This window comes from Eumetopias jubatus, unplaced genomic scaffold (genome assembly GCF_037043125.1).
Source record: "Eumetopias jubatus isolate StellerSeaLion01/CBP00866 unplaced genomic scaffold, mEumJub1_p1.0 scaffold_2, whole genome shotgun sequence".
NCBI classification, from domain to species: Eukaryota; Metazoa; Chordata; class Mammalia; order Carnivora; family Otariidae; genus Eumetopias; species Eumetopias jubatus.
Window position 1 is genome coordinate 171,368,214 of NW_028274808.1, and position 15,040 is coordinate 171,383,253.

General features: G+C 41.8%; 1 long non-coding RNA gene across 1 annotated transcript; it reads right to left on the reverse strand.

Moving 5' to 3' along the window:
- Positions 1 to 14,735, reverse strand: LOC114198299 (uncharacterized). The gene is made up of 4 exons (XR_015767799.1): positions 14,388 to 14,735; positions 13,781 to 13,804; positions 12,410 to 12,578; positions 1 to 4,249 (listed from the first exon to the last, which is right to left on the reverse strand). It is a non-coding gene; the product is annotated as an uncharacterized LOC114198299 (long non-coding RNA).
- Between the last annotated feature and the right edge of the window lie 305 nt (positions 14,736 to 15,040).

Sequence of the window (15,040 nt, forward strand, 5' to 3'; positions counted from 1 at the left end):
TGAATGTAGAAAAAAAAGACACTTTCAATCATTTCTTGGATGGGGCAGACAGGAAGGAAGGAAGGAAGGAGGAAGGAAGGAAGGAAGGAAGGGGCTTATACAAAGCAAAGAATCAACCTGCACCTGCTTAGCGTCCCAGCTCCACACTGCACCAAATGCTCTCATTCATCACCACCCTGAATGTTATCTGCAAGTTTACAGTGCTTTGTAATTGATGTGTCTCATTTTACTTAATCCTCTCAGTAGCACTCGGGTGTTATTTTCCACCTTTCCCTCATTGACAGGAAAGCTTGGCGGGGGGAGGGGAAGGGGATTGGAATTTTAACCTAAATATTCTCCCTCCAAGCCTAATTCTTTTCCTCTATACTGTATTACCACCTTTTAAAACTACTGTTTTTGAGGATGGTATCGTGCAGAGGGTTTGTTTTTGCTCTTGTTTTTAAGGAGACATCAGGAGAGTCTGGTTATTTTCTTGGCTTTCAGAATAACCTTCCTTGTTGCAAGGTGTTCTGTAGGAGGGCTGTGCTTCCACAAGGCTGCTCTGGCCCTTTAGCTTGAGGGAGCATCCACTGAACAGAATCAAGTTTCCCTGATCAGCACATATTGAAGAAATGGGCTGCATGGTAGTCTCCTTTTGGTCACTATTTCTATTGCATAATAATTCACATTGTGCAACAGCATAGAGTGAGAGCTCGCTTCATTACTTAGTAATTTCCTTTAACAGTAAAGCTGAGCTAGAGACATTCGGCCCTCTTCTCATTTTCCTGTTGCTAAATATAAAACGTAAGCTGAAGTTCTCCTGTTATTCAAGGGAAAGGAACGTGAGTCTTTGAATTTGAAGCTTAGAGAAAAATTAAGATGAAAAGATTAAGGGGCGCCTGGGTGGCTCAGATGGTTAAGTGTCTGCCTTCGGCTCAGGTCACGATCCCTGGGTCCTGGATTCGAGTCCCGCATTGGACTCCCTGCTCAGCAGGGAGTCTGCTTCTCCCTCTGACCCTACCCCTTCTTGTGCTCTCTCTCTCTCACTCTCTCTCTCTTTCTCAAATAAATAAAATAAAATCTTAAAAAAAAAGATGAAAAGATTAAGAAAAAACTAAGATTTAAAATACCCAGCTTCCTAAACTGGCAGGTATGTACTACAAGTGGCTTAGTAGAATCCTTTGACCAGTAGAGTTTTGTTGATCAGCAGTTCTTTCTACGGGCTTGAGCTAGGCATGGAAGTGATGGAAAGACAGATGAGACATTGTCCCTGTCCTCAACACTGTTAACGCACTTCTAATTCAGGATCAACAAACATTGGCCCATTTAGTAAATATTTCAGCCTTTGCAGGTCATTCGGTCTCTGTTTTGACTTTGAGTTCTGTCACTATAGTGCAAAAGTCACCATAAACAGCACATACACAAATGAGTACAGCTGTGTTTTAGCGACGATGGATGCTGAAGCATAAGTTTCACAAATTTTGGCATGTAATGAAATATTGTTTTATTTTTAAATTTTTTTCCCAATCACTTAAGACATAAAAACGACTTCATCAAACTCAAAAGCTTCTGAACAGCAAGGGGAACCAGCAACAAAATGAAAAGGCATGGGAGAAAACATTTGCAAACCACACATCCCATAAGGGTTAATAGATGCTTCGTTAATAACATGAAGTAACAAGATCTGGCCATAGGTCTAATAACAACCATGATTTGAGGTCCTGATAAGTATATATGATATTCTGAGATACCTGTGACAATGGAAATGTGACATGAAAATCTGTGACTTCTACTGATGACAAATTCATGAGAACTGATCAACTTTTGTGGTTGTGTTGACTGCATTTATAATTGAAGGAAAATCTAAATTTTGATTAGAACTGCTAGAAGTAACTTTCTAAAAAAATCTCTGTATTCTATGCCTAGAGCCACCAGAGAATCTTTGATCTCAGGTTAAGAGGTCCTGAGAAGTCAAGGAGAATTGTGGGCTGGGGAAATCGGACAATGAGAAGACCCTCATCTTTGAGAGCACATTTTTTTTTCTTAAAGATTTGTAAATCTTTAAGTAATCTCTACACCCAGTGTGGGGCTCAAATTCACAGCCCTGAGACCAAGAGTCGTGCACTCCACCGACTAAGCCAGCCAGGCACCCTGAGAACACAATTGTAATAGGGTTGAGAAGACAAGAGGCTAAATTGAAGCGAAGTGACTCAGTAAGGAGAGAGGAATTCTAAGTGCCATTTGCAAGTCTGTCCCTATCCATGCTGCCTATTCTGCTACTCCTTTAAGAGAAGGCTAGAGGGGCGCCTGGGGGGCTCAGTCAGTTCAGTGTCTGCCTTCGGCTCAGGTCATGATCTCAGGACCCTGGGATGGAGCCCCGCATCAGGCTCTCTGTTCAGTGGAGAGTCTGCTTATCCCTCTCCCTCTGCCCTCTCCCCCACTCACGCCCTCTTTCTCTCTCAAATAAATAAATAAATAAATAAAATCTTAAGGAGAGAAGGCTAGACTGGTGTCAGGAACTCTGTCGAGTTTTTATGATACAGTAGCTGCTGCATCATGGGAACCAGGCAAACTAAAAGTGTTTACATAGAATGTTGCCTGTCAACTGGACTTTTCAAGAGTTCTTACTAAAGCATTATTTTGGAAAAGTGGTTTGGAACAGACTTATTCTCCCCTAAGAAGATACCCCAGCTTGTCAGAAGCACTTCCTACTTCTTTAATATCGACTCTACTGGTGGGAACAAGGGTGATTCTTTTTGTCGAACTATTATATTTTTATATTTTTCTAATTATCTACAATAAATGTGCATTATTTTATAATGGGAAAAGCCTAAGTTTTATCTCTGCTCTTTATTTTGGGCTATCTCATCTGTAGGAGCAAGTCAGCCTTGTTCCTGAATATTAAATTAGAATTTGATGAAAACGGAAAGGAAGAAAAGAGGAGAAGATGAAAGCAAAGAGGGAAGGAAGAAAGGAAAGAAGAGGGGCTCCTGGGTGGCTCAGTCGTTAAGTGTCTGCCTTCGGCTCAGGTCATGCTCCCGGGGTCCTGGGATCGAGCTCCGCATCGGGCTCCCTGCTCGGCGGGAAGCCTGCTTCTCCCTCTCCCTCTCGCCTTGCTTGTGTTCCCTCTCTCGCTCTTTAAAAAAAAAAAAAAGAAAGGAAAGAAGAAAAAGTAAAAAAACTATTAGGTTTCCATACCATTCCAAGTTACTCAACCTTAACTAGGCCCAAGTACCTTTTGGTAATCCTTTTATTCATCTCTTATCCACTCGCCCTGCAAACACAGGAGTGAGCCTCAACCAAGTCCAGCCAACCCTGCCTAAAGGGTTGCCTTATCTGAGAACTGCCTATCTGAGCCCAGCCCACATGGCCAATCCCACTGGCTGTGCTAATTAAATGTCTATTGCCTTAAGTCACTCATATGGGGGGGAGGGGTTGGTTCTTACGCAGCAAAAGCTAATTTATACAAGTGAGTAATGTTTTCCAAATGTACGTTTCCTGGCAATTGTCCCATATTCCACAAGTTCTCCAAGATTAACACACTGTGTGTTAGGATAACACCTATAGATGCTGTCAGAATCCAGAGAGTTTCTTCTGAGTGGCCAGTATTTTCTTAGTGTCTTATTACCCATCTAGAGCTTCAAAATTCTAGTTATACTGGGCATGCTGCCAAATCACACCTGGACCCATCCTCACCAACTAATCATCACAGTTCACATCTTCCTATAACTCATGACAAGACTCCCTTCACAAATCTGTGTTAAATTCCTCTTTACTGCTCCAGAACCCCAGGAGCTCCTTTAGGTTTGGATGCTCCTTTGAAGGAAGACCCCATACCCCTCACACCGACCAGCATTAGATGGCCAAGGATCACTTCCTAGCTTTGTAAATGTAGGCAAATTACTTCACTGACTTCTGTGGCTTCTCAGTGTCCTCATCCATAAGACAGGGATACAAGTAATAGTACTGACCTTACGACGTTGTCAATGGGATAAGCAAATTAGTAAAGGTAAAATACTTAGACCAGAATCTAGTATATAGTAAAGTATACGATGATCATTATTACTTAGGGTTGCAATTTCTCTTCTTTTCCTTCTTCTGTGGATCGCATCAGTCTTCTATCTCTCTAGGGAGAACGGGATGTGAATCTTAAGACTATTTCTTTCAGGTGAGGATTAAGCAAACGCCAATCTTTTTGGAGTTCCTCAGGTATTCAGGGATTCTTCAGGAATTCAGCTGCTGTGCTGCTTCAGAAACAGTATAGTGATGGCTGGGGAAAAAAAAAGGCTTGACATTATTTTCTCTTCTAAATGGCCAAGGTTTTGCCAGGCAAGCTTCTCCAAAGCCAGTAACATTTTTTTTCAAGTTAAAATTGAACAATAATGATTTAACAATCTTTCCAAAATTCTTTCAAGCCCTGTGCCCCCCAGATGGCATTTTGCCCCGAGCCGGCAGGGTGTGTGGGACCGGACGTCAGGAGTGAGGCAGTCCCGGCCACACATGGGCTGTGCAGGTGTGAAGAAGGCTCACAATTGAAATGGGTATGAGTGCTAGATAAAATATTTTTTAAATAAGTTTTAAAATACAGAGTTGAACTCCAGAGAAAGAAAAAAAAAGCTGCCTAGGTATTGAAAAAGTTTCCTAGGTGAACTGGGAAGAGCAGAAAAGCAGTGGCTGGAGCATCCATGGCCTCGGGGAGGTATGAGACAAATTAGGGCCTCAAGAGCTAGGAGTTGGAGACCTTGGCGTGTGCTCTCTCTCTCTCTCTCTCTCTCTCTCTCTCTCTCTCTCTCTTTCACACACACACACACACACACACACACACACACACGCAAACGCATACACACTTGAAATATGGCCCCGGGGTGAGGGTGATAGAAGGCAGGGAGTTAGAACTGACTCCATTGTTTTTGTCCCCCTCACCCCCCCCAAAATTTCTATTTTTTAAAAACTTTTTATTTAAGTAATCTCTACACCCAACATGGGGCTCAAACTCATGACCCTGAGATCAAGAGTTATATGGACTGAGCCAGGCAGGCGCCCCAAGAAAGGTCTATTGGATTCTTTTTTCAAATCTCCTATTCTTATTCATGGTGTCCTATCTTATCCCTTAGTGTCCAAGAAACCTGAAAGGACTGCAACTCTGTGAAAGGGAATTAGAAACAAAGGTACTCCTGGTCCAGAATCAGGGGCACTTGTAGTCTGCTTGACATGCTGGGTGGGGTGGGGGCTGAGGAGACAGGGAGGGGCAGAGGTGAGGAGAGTGAGTTCATGACCAGAAATCACAACTCCAAGCCTGAGTCCCACAGCAGAAGTGTGAATTTATGCTTGCAAATTGGTACAGGAATCCAAAGCTAATAAAAGTCACATAAAAATTCATCAATAATATTGTTAGAAGAGTTGTGAATATCTTCTCTCAGATTGTACGTTGTCTTTTAACTCTATTTTTTTGAAGATTTTATTTATTTATCTGAGAGAGAGAGAGTGAGTACGAGCAGGGGGAGGGGCAGAGGGAGAAGCAGTCTCCCTGCTGATTAGGGAGCCTGATGCGGGACTTAATTCCAGGACTCCAGGATCATAACCTAAGCCACCCAGGCACCCCTATACCAAAGTTTTAAATCCTAATGTGGTTGGCTCTTTTGCTTAATGGCTCCAGCTTTTTGTCTGGGTTAAGAAATCCTCCTCTACCCTGATATAATAGAGACATCTCCTACACTTTCTTCTAAAGTGCTTAAAGTGTTCACAATTAGATTTTTAAATCCAACTGCAATTTACTTTTTGAAATGGTTTTGGATATGGTTTGAGGTGAGGATCTCATTTTAGCTTTTCCATTTGGATAGCTAATTGTTCCAGAATTTTTTACCCAAAAGTTCTTTCCCTACAGACTTAGGATGCCATGTTGGTCATATACCAATTTCTTCTACATACATGTGCTTATTTGTTCTTTTCTTCCATTGGTTTGTTTGTCTATCTCTCTGCCAAATTTATTTAATATATCTTTATAATAAATTTTAACATTTGGTAGTACCATTCCTCTCTTCTTGTTGTTAAGAACTGGAGAGTCTGAGAATTTATCTCATCTGCAAGTGAACGAGTCAGCCGGTTGCTGTTCCATGGATGTGAGCAGAAGACTTGAGAGGCTGTTGTGGCAGGAGCAAAGGACTTTATTTCATGCTTACGGTGCAGCAGACCGTGGAAGTTGCATGTCCCCTCAGCTACCCTTGTTTCCAAGTCCCACGTGGGACACAGAAGAGCTGAAACCAAGGCTGCACACATCACACTGAGGAACCCAAGATTAGGAGACCCCAAACTTGGGGCATCTGGTGGGCTCAGTCAGTGGAGCATGCAACTCTTGTTCTCGGCATTGTAAGTTCGAGTCCCACATTAGGTGTAGAGATTACTTAAAAGTAAAATATTAAAAAAAAAAGGAAACCCTGGACTTTTGAAGGGGGTGCTAGCAAACCTGCCCTTCCCTTAACCCAGAGAGAGACATTTCTTAAATATCCTGTACATCCAACAAATCTGCCCTCTGCCCTGGAGGGAAATATTATCTCTATCTTCCTAAGCTATTTGCTATACAAACACCCTTGAAGACAGTCCAAAAAAAAAAAAAAATCAGTGCCTGTGCTTCGATGTGCAGACATGCAAGAGACCAATGGAGCATTGTCCCCCAATATCTATGCTTCTTCAGTATTACTTTGCTTCTTGTGGCCCTTTATTCTTCCATATGAATTTTAAAATCAATTTGTATAGTTGTTTGGATAGACTGCTGTTAGATATAAATTTATCCAAATCATTTAAAAATGTACTCTTAGGGCGCCTGGGTGGCTCAGTAGGTTAAGCGTCTGCCTTCAGCTCAGGTCATGATCCCAGAGTCCTGGGATCGAGTCCTGGATCAGGCTCCCTGCTCCCTGGGGAGTCTGCTTCTCTCTCTCTCTCTCTCTCTCTCTCTCTCTCTCCCTCTGCCCCACCCCCTGGCTCATGCTCTGTCTCTCAAATAAATAAAATCTTTAAAAAAAAAAAACAAAAAACGTACTCTTAAAAACAAACAACAGAAAAATACTCTTTACAACCACATATAAACAATGTAACTAATTAGTAACTGTAATTGTAGGCATGCAAAGCAATTAACAGTTAATTTAATTTAATTTATTTGAGAGAGAGAGCATGAGCAGGGTGAGGGGCAGAGGGAGAAGCAGATTCCCTGCTGAGCAGGGAGCCCGATGTGGGACTCGATTCTGGGACTCCAGCATCATGACCTGAACTGAAGGCAGATGCTTAACCGACTGAGCCACCCAGGTGCCCAGCAATTTACAGTTTAGAGAGAAGGCATGGGGGCACCTGACTGGCTCAGTCAGTGGAGCATGTGACTGTTGATCTCAGGGTTGTAGGTTCGAGCCCCACATTGGGTGTAAAGATTACTTAAAAATAAAATCTCATAAGAATAAAAAAATAGGGGCGCCTGGGTGTCTCAGTTGTTAAGCATCTGCCTTCGGCTCAGGTCATGATCTCAGGGTCCTAGGATCAAGCCCCGCATCGGGCTCCCAGCTTGGCGGGAAGCCTGCTTCTCTCTCTCCCACTCCCCCTGCTTGTGTTCCCTCTCTCACTGTGTCTCTCTCTGTCAAATAAATAAAAGCTTTAAAAAGAATAAAAAATAAAGAGAAACTGGAAATCAACAACAAATTAAAAAGCAAACAAAATAACAGCAGCAACAATAGCAACAAAACAGAGAACCCCCTGGGATTTTGCAGAAGTAAATACAGAATAGCCTTGTAATCACATTTGTATGAAGTAGGGCACAAGGGACAAAACAAAACAAAAAACAAAAAATAAACTTTTGTTGAAAATAACAAGCACATTCACAAAACACTAGGAAAACATCCACTGCAAGAGACAGTCAATACATACAGCAAACTGAAGAAATATCATTAGAATTTTAGATTATAGTGTAAGCTGAAACAAGCATATTAAAATTTATTTTCAAAAACTCAAAAAGCAAAAATGGGAACCAAGAGAATGGAATGGTAGAGAATGGAATAATAAAGAAAAGGAAGGTTTTGAAAACTAGATCAAATAGAACTTCTAGGGAAAAAAACAATTGAAAACTAAAACTCCAAGGAAAGGTTAAATGTCCAATTAGAGAAAGCTAACAGGTTAGTGATCTGGAAGACAGCTCTGAGGAAATGGCTGAGACAGCAGCACAGACATAAAGAAATGGAAAACAATACATGTGTTTCTAAATTCATAATGAAACTACAAATCACCAAGCACAAAACAAAGTCTTGCAAGCAATCAATAGTGAGCAAAAGGTACTGCCTCACCTCCATGAAGTGGGTGAACAGGCAAAACTAATCTATGATGTTAGCTGTTAGAACAGCGGTTATCTCTGGAGGGTGAGGGAAGGTTCCAGCTGAAAAGGGCAGTCAGGTACTCTTTGAGATACCGGATGTGTTTTACACCTTCATGGTTGCATTGTTGTGTACATATGTAAGAGGTCACTGAACTGTACACTTAAGATTTTGTGCATTTTCTTGTATGTATATTACACTTTAATAAAAATGCTTTTAAAAAAGTCAGAGAAAAGGGGGAAAAGTTATCTACAAAGGGATTACAGCTAAATTAACAAACAAAAAGTTCCAAAATATAATTCAACAGTGACTTCGAAGTGCCAGGGAAAATATACATCAACTTAGAGTTCTGTACCTTGCAGAACTATTATTAACAAATAAGGCTGACTAAAGATATTTCCAGGTCAAGACTAAAACAACCTCTAAAATATGTGCTTCAGGGGCACCTGGGTGGCGCAGTCAGTGGGTCGTCCAACTCTCCACTCTCAGTTTCAGCTCAGGTAGTGATCTTGGGGTCGTGGGATCCAGCCCCACATTGAACCCCACCTTGCAGGCTCTGCGCTCAGCACAGAGTCTGCTTAAGTTTCTCTCTCCCTCTCCCTCTGCCCCTCCCACACTCAAATAAATAAATAAATCTTTACCAAAAAAAAAGTAAAATATGTGCTTCAGCAAGAAGGGGTAGGATGCATGACTCATAATAGCAAACAGGTTAGTGAATCTATGTAAGCATTAATTTTCAATAATAATTATTTTGATAGGTTTTGAAAATTAGGTGGGTTCTACTGTAGACATACACACAAAATGTTACATGACAAGGTTATTCACTACTGCATTATTTGAAACAGCACAAATTAGAAACAACCTCAATATTCATCCATACATTGAAATACTATTTGGCCATGAAGATGAATGAAATACATTTTTGAATACCATATAGAATAAATATATTTCTGTATAAGTCAGATTTTTCTGCATTAACAATTACAACATGTCAGTTGGTTATAACAATGAACATGGATTTTTCATACATTCCATCTACAGGGGAAGAATGAATAATTGCAAACATTAAAACACTTTCACAGGGGCGCCTGGCTGGCTCCGTTGGTAGAGCATACTACTTTTGATCTTGGGGTTGTGGGTTCAAGCCCCATATTGGATATAGAGCATACTTAAAAAAAAAAACACTTTCACAATTGCTCAGTGAAAAAAAAAATGCAGAACAGAGTGTACAGTGTCCTACCATTTGGATAAAGGAAGTCAAAACAAAAGAATCCATCACATAATTGTTTTATATATAAGATCTCTAGAAGAATAAACTTGAAACTGGCAAAAGTGATTGCCTTCATGCATAGGAATTGACTGACCAGGAGTCCTGGTAGACAAGACATTTCAATCTCTGTATACCCTTTTATACCTTTGAATTTTCTTCCATTGGAATATATTACCTAAGCAAAAATTAAATTCTCTGTATCATTTGGGTGGTAGACATGTTTAAGGAAATATACATGTTAAGATTTTAAGAGTAACCACACACACGCACACACATGCACACACACACACACACACATACATACACAAGGAATTTAATATACAACTAAAATGGCACAGGAAACAGGTTAAGACAAACTATCTTGAGCCTTTTTAAAAAAAATGAACTTAAGAGCCATGTTTCCTTTTCTGTGAACTATCTTTCCACATCATTTGCTCTTGTCTCTATTAGATTGTTGATCTTTTTTGTTACTGATATCTGGGGGCTCTTTGTACATGAGGGAGAGAAGCCCTTTGTGATAGAAATTGCAAACATTTTTGCCCAGTTTGTCACAGATTTTATTTCACGTGGGCAGCTTTCAATCCTTTCTTTTAACATGAGTCTTAGAAAGGCCTTTCTCACTCTGAGGTTGAAAAAGAATTAATCCCATGTTTTCTTCCAACACTTCCCTAGGTCCTGTGTGAGTCTCATTTCCCCAGGCGAACTTTTCTTCTAGGCAAGAGCAGTAGTGGGTACATCGGCATGTCAATCCATGGGGCCTAATGTCTTTTGTGGGGCTTCTCCAGTAGTTAATACATTTCTACTGAAAACTTCAGTTTCTCCCTAGTCACCCAGGAGTGTCCTGTATGACCTAGACAATTGAAAAATGTTAACAGTGACTTTGAAAAATAATTTGGTTTCATCCCCCTTATAGATAAGGGAATTGAGGTTAGTGATGTTAAGAAGCATCTCACAGTTAGGAAGCAGTGGGGTTGGGATCGAAACTCAGGTTGTTGCTACAGAGTTCATAACCTTAACCCCGGTAGGTTGTAGTAGGTGTAAGATATATTGATTTTTTTTTTTCTCTTTAAAAATTACTGGCGATATCTGGGGAAATGAAGGCAGCAAAAAGATAAGTGATTTTCTAAAACAGACCTACAAACACTAAATGGGGGAATTATGAAACGTAGTTTATAAATCTCATATGTTCATTTATCCAATGACAGTAATACTTAATACTTTGCAATTTATAAAGTGTTCTCACAAAGATCAGATCATGTCACTCTTCCTTCCTTCCTTCCTTCCTTCCTACTAGAGAGAAAGAGAGAGCACACATGCATGTGGGGCTGGGGGTGGAGGGGCACAGGAAGAGAATCTTAAGCAGGCTCCACACCCAGCCTTGAGTCCAACACAGGGCTCAATCTCACGACACTGAGATCATGCCCTGAGCCGAAATCAAGAGCCAGGCGCTTAACCAACTGAACCACCCAGGCGCCCCTCATGTCACTCTTTCAACAAGGAGATGTTTTAGCTGTTAAAATAGCATTTGTCCTATAGTAGAATGAGAGGGGAAAATAGCATATAGACAATGCTATTCATTGCTGTTATATGAGCAAAGAATTGGAAACAACTTAAATGTCCTTCTTCCAAGGGACTGAAAAGCAGAGGCAGAACAATGTGTCTCTTGTTCTACCGTTTGTCAGCAAACGCATATTTCAACTTTATCCTTTTGAGTTTCTAAATTCAGAAATGGTCTGTTCAATATTTCTTTCATCATTGTGATAGTCAACATTCTCCCACATAAGACGTATACTTTGGCCACAAGCTCAGGGTCTGTTTCATCCACAAGATCAGTCCATTCAACTGCAACTATATTTCTCTCTTCTTTTAGGTGTCCACTCATTAGCCTGCCTCTAGCTTGCATGGTAACTGGCAATTCTCAAAGCAGAACAACCCTTCAATCTTATTTGTGTTATTGATGATAGAGCGCAACATTGGCCAAACTCTGTGACTTCACAGACTGCCTTCAGGATTTTTTTTTTTTTTTTTGTCTTACTTTGTGAGATTGATTTTTGTTGCTTGCTACACAGATGTATACTCCAGGGCAGATTTCATATGGCATCGTACAATTTAACAGCTTTCGGTCCAGCATCCTTTCCACAGAAGCTGCTAAACACAGACTCTCTGAACAGACATAGGACATAGATCCCAAATGAGACCATGCTCATTTAAATCTCTTGCTATCTTATTCACAAAGATCGTGGTTGTAATTTTGGTTGCACAGCAGAGTATACACCATCTGAAGGAAGATTATCATATTTCCTGATTTGTGGTTCCATCCACCATGTGGCTGGTTGAAGTCATCAAATCTCTTCTTGGATTCCTACACTCCCTTCACATTGCTCCCTTTCTTTGTTGGTCTTCATAACTCAGTACAAAAATGTAATTTTGTTTTTATAACAGGCAAGTAATCTATTAAGAGAAATCACTAAAGGGCGCCTGGCTGACTCAGCTGGTAAATAAAGCATGCAACCCTTGAGTTTGAGCCCTACATAGGGCACAGAGTTTACTCAAAAAAAAAAAAAGAAAGAAAAGAAATTACTAAAATCCTGAAGGTATGACAAATCACTTTCTTTGTGCCAATGGAGCCCAAGAGAACTGAAGGCAGCACTCTCTCATTAAGACTGACATAAGCTCCAAATCCCACCTGAAATTGCTTATCGGTTTCTCCTGCTTCTTCCGTGGGAGACCGGCCTCCACCAGTCTTGTGGCATTCTGTGTGACACTGGATACATTAACTCATCCCTCTTAACTGAACCCTTTTGCCATTTACCTGATTACTTGTGTTATGCAGGGCAGAGCAGGAGTAGGTAAAGTGGCCGGTGATAACCAATCCACGGCACTTGGAAGACCAAGATGGCACCCCCTCCTCCACTTCTATCAAGTATTCTTGCCAAAAAATCAAGTCTGAATCAGATCATGTCTCTCCATCTTCTGTACCACTTCACAGAAAATGGAAGGCACAGAGAAATATGTTAAATATACCATGAGCAGGCAATTAGTAAGATCCAAAGTGTGGGAAACCCTACAGAACAGATGATTTGGTCATTGGGAACAAACTATAAAAAGGGAGAAAAAAGAGTTCAAGAATTTATAGATTAAAAGATTGAAGAGACCCATCAACCGAATTCAATGAATGAACACTAACTGGAGCCCTGGTTCCAGCAAAGTGTAGAGAAATTGGCAAACTGACCGGATAATTGAGGATATTAAGGAACTGTAAGCATTTGTAGGTATGACAATAATATAGTGATGGGTGTAAATAAGTCCCATCTTTTATGGATACATACTGAAATATTTACAGATGCAAGGACAGGTCTGGGATTTGCTTCAGAATTGTTGCGTAGCAAGATGGGACATGAGGGGGATATGGATGTAAACCGATTGGCTACGAATGGAGGACTGGCTGTGAGTGGAGCTGGGTGATGGATAGTCAGAGATCCACTGTACTATTCTTTTTTTAAAAAGTATTTTAAAGATTTTATTTATTTGAGAGAGAGAGCAGCTCCAGAGAGAGCACGAGCTGGGAGGAGGGGCAGAAGGAGAGGGAGAAGCAGAGTCCTCACCAAGCAAGGAGCCTGATGCGGGGCTCAGTCCCACCATCCTGGGATCATGACCTGAGCTGCAGGCAGAATCTTAACTGAGTCACCCAGACGCCCCTTGGCTTTATATGTGTTGGAATTCTCCATAATAAGTTTTTAGAAAAAAGATTAGGTTACAGTCAGACATTAAAGTCACCAAAGATTCTGGGCAGATGTTTGAAGTGAAGGTGCACAGAGTGGATTGGAGGGAGAGCAGCTGGTGAACTGAGTGGGGAAAACGGATGTGGGGCTGAGCTGCACTGAATACAATTTGAGACATCCGAGTAGGAAAGTCTCAGTAGGCAGGTGGTAACCTAGGGTTGGAAGCTAGGAAGAGGAAGAGGTCTGGAGTCCTATACTTAGGACAATTACAGCTGTGAGCAGAGAGAACCTTTCAGAATGCACAGAGTCAATGATTACACCTTAGGGAATGAACCACCTTAGGGTTCAGAAGGAAAAGAAAAAAAAAAAAAAGGAAACCTGCTGAACCAGCAAAGCAGATAATTAGCCCCAGCCTCCACCTAAAGTTTACATTTGTTTTACTCCATTATAGGAGTACTTACCAGACAGATGAGCTGCATTTCACTCTGTAAAAAAAAAAGAAAAAAAAATTTTTTTAAAGATTTTATTTATCTGACAGCGAGCACAAGCAGGGGGAGTGGCAGGCAGCGGGGAAAAACAGGCTCCCCGCTGAGCAGGGAGCCCAAAGCGGGACTCAGTCCCAGGACCCTGGGATCATGACCCGAGCTGAAGGCAGACGCTTAATGGACTGAGCCACCCAGGCATCCCTTAAAATAGTTTTTTTTCCCCGTTACAATCAAATAATTCCGAACAATGTAATTTAAGGACTCAATCAGGCTCATCATCTCTGAACTGCAACCCCAACTTCCTTCTAGCAGTTTCACAGTGCTATTTTGAAATGGTTTCAAGAGCTATTTAGACCTGGAACTGGCTCTTTGGTCCGAGTACCCAACTGCCTTCTGTACCAAACACTGATGCTGCTTTAACTGGACCCGAACGGGAAGAGACAGAGAAACAGCTCTGTTCTTCCCTGTGTATTTTCAAGGACTGACAGAGGGGAGCCAGGGAGAAAGGAACCTGGCCCCCCAACACTGCTCTCCGTCCTGGTGCCCACACGCTCGTGCTGGCGGGGCAGCCAGAGGCTCTCACCTCTCCAGACAGCTAGCTGCCTTTTTCCTCCAGTGAATCCCAGTAGTTACTGCACTCTGCTTACGTGAAGTCAAGGGGAGTGATGGTATCTTCCACTTTCTGTCCCCTGCCTTGGAGTGTGACACCTTGCTTTCAGTGGTTGTTCTACACAAATCTGCTTGGAGCAAGGATGGAACGAAGGGACAATGCACAGAAAGGACCTGCAGAGAGCCTCCCAGAGTCAAATTGTTTTGAACAAAAATGTTGGGGATTTGGGCGCCTGGGTGGCTCAGTCTGTTGAGTGGCTGACTCTTGATTTCAGCTCAGGTCATGATCTCAGGGTCCTGGGATCAAGCCCCACATCGGGCTCCCTGCTCGGGGGGGAGTCTGCTTCTCCCTCTGCACCCGCACCCCCCCCCCCGCTCGTGCTCCCCCCCATCAAAAATAAATAAAATCTTTAAAAAAAGTTAGGGATTTGAATTTGGTCATCTCGAAAAAGATGAGTCCAAAAGGGGGCATCACATTTGGAACAATGTGTGCTTGCCCACAGTTGGGGCAGTCCAGGATAGCAGGACCACTTGTACCACTGTGCGCTGTGCGTGTGTATTTCCCCTGCTAGGCTGACTCTGAGAGCAGGACAGCAGGTTATTACCACCATCTAGAGAAGTGGCTGG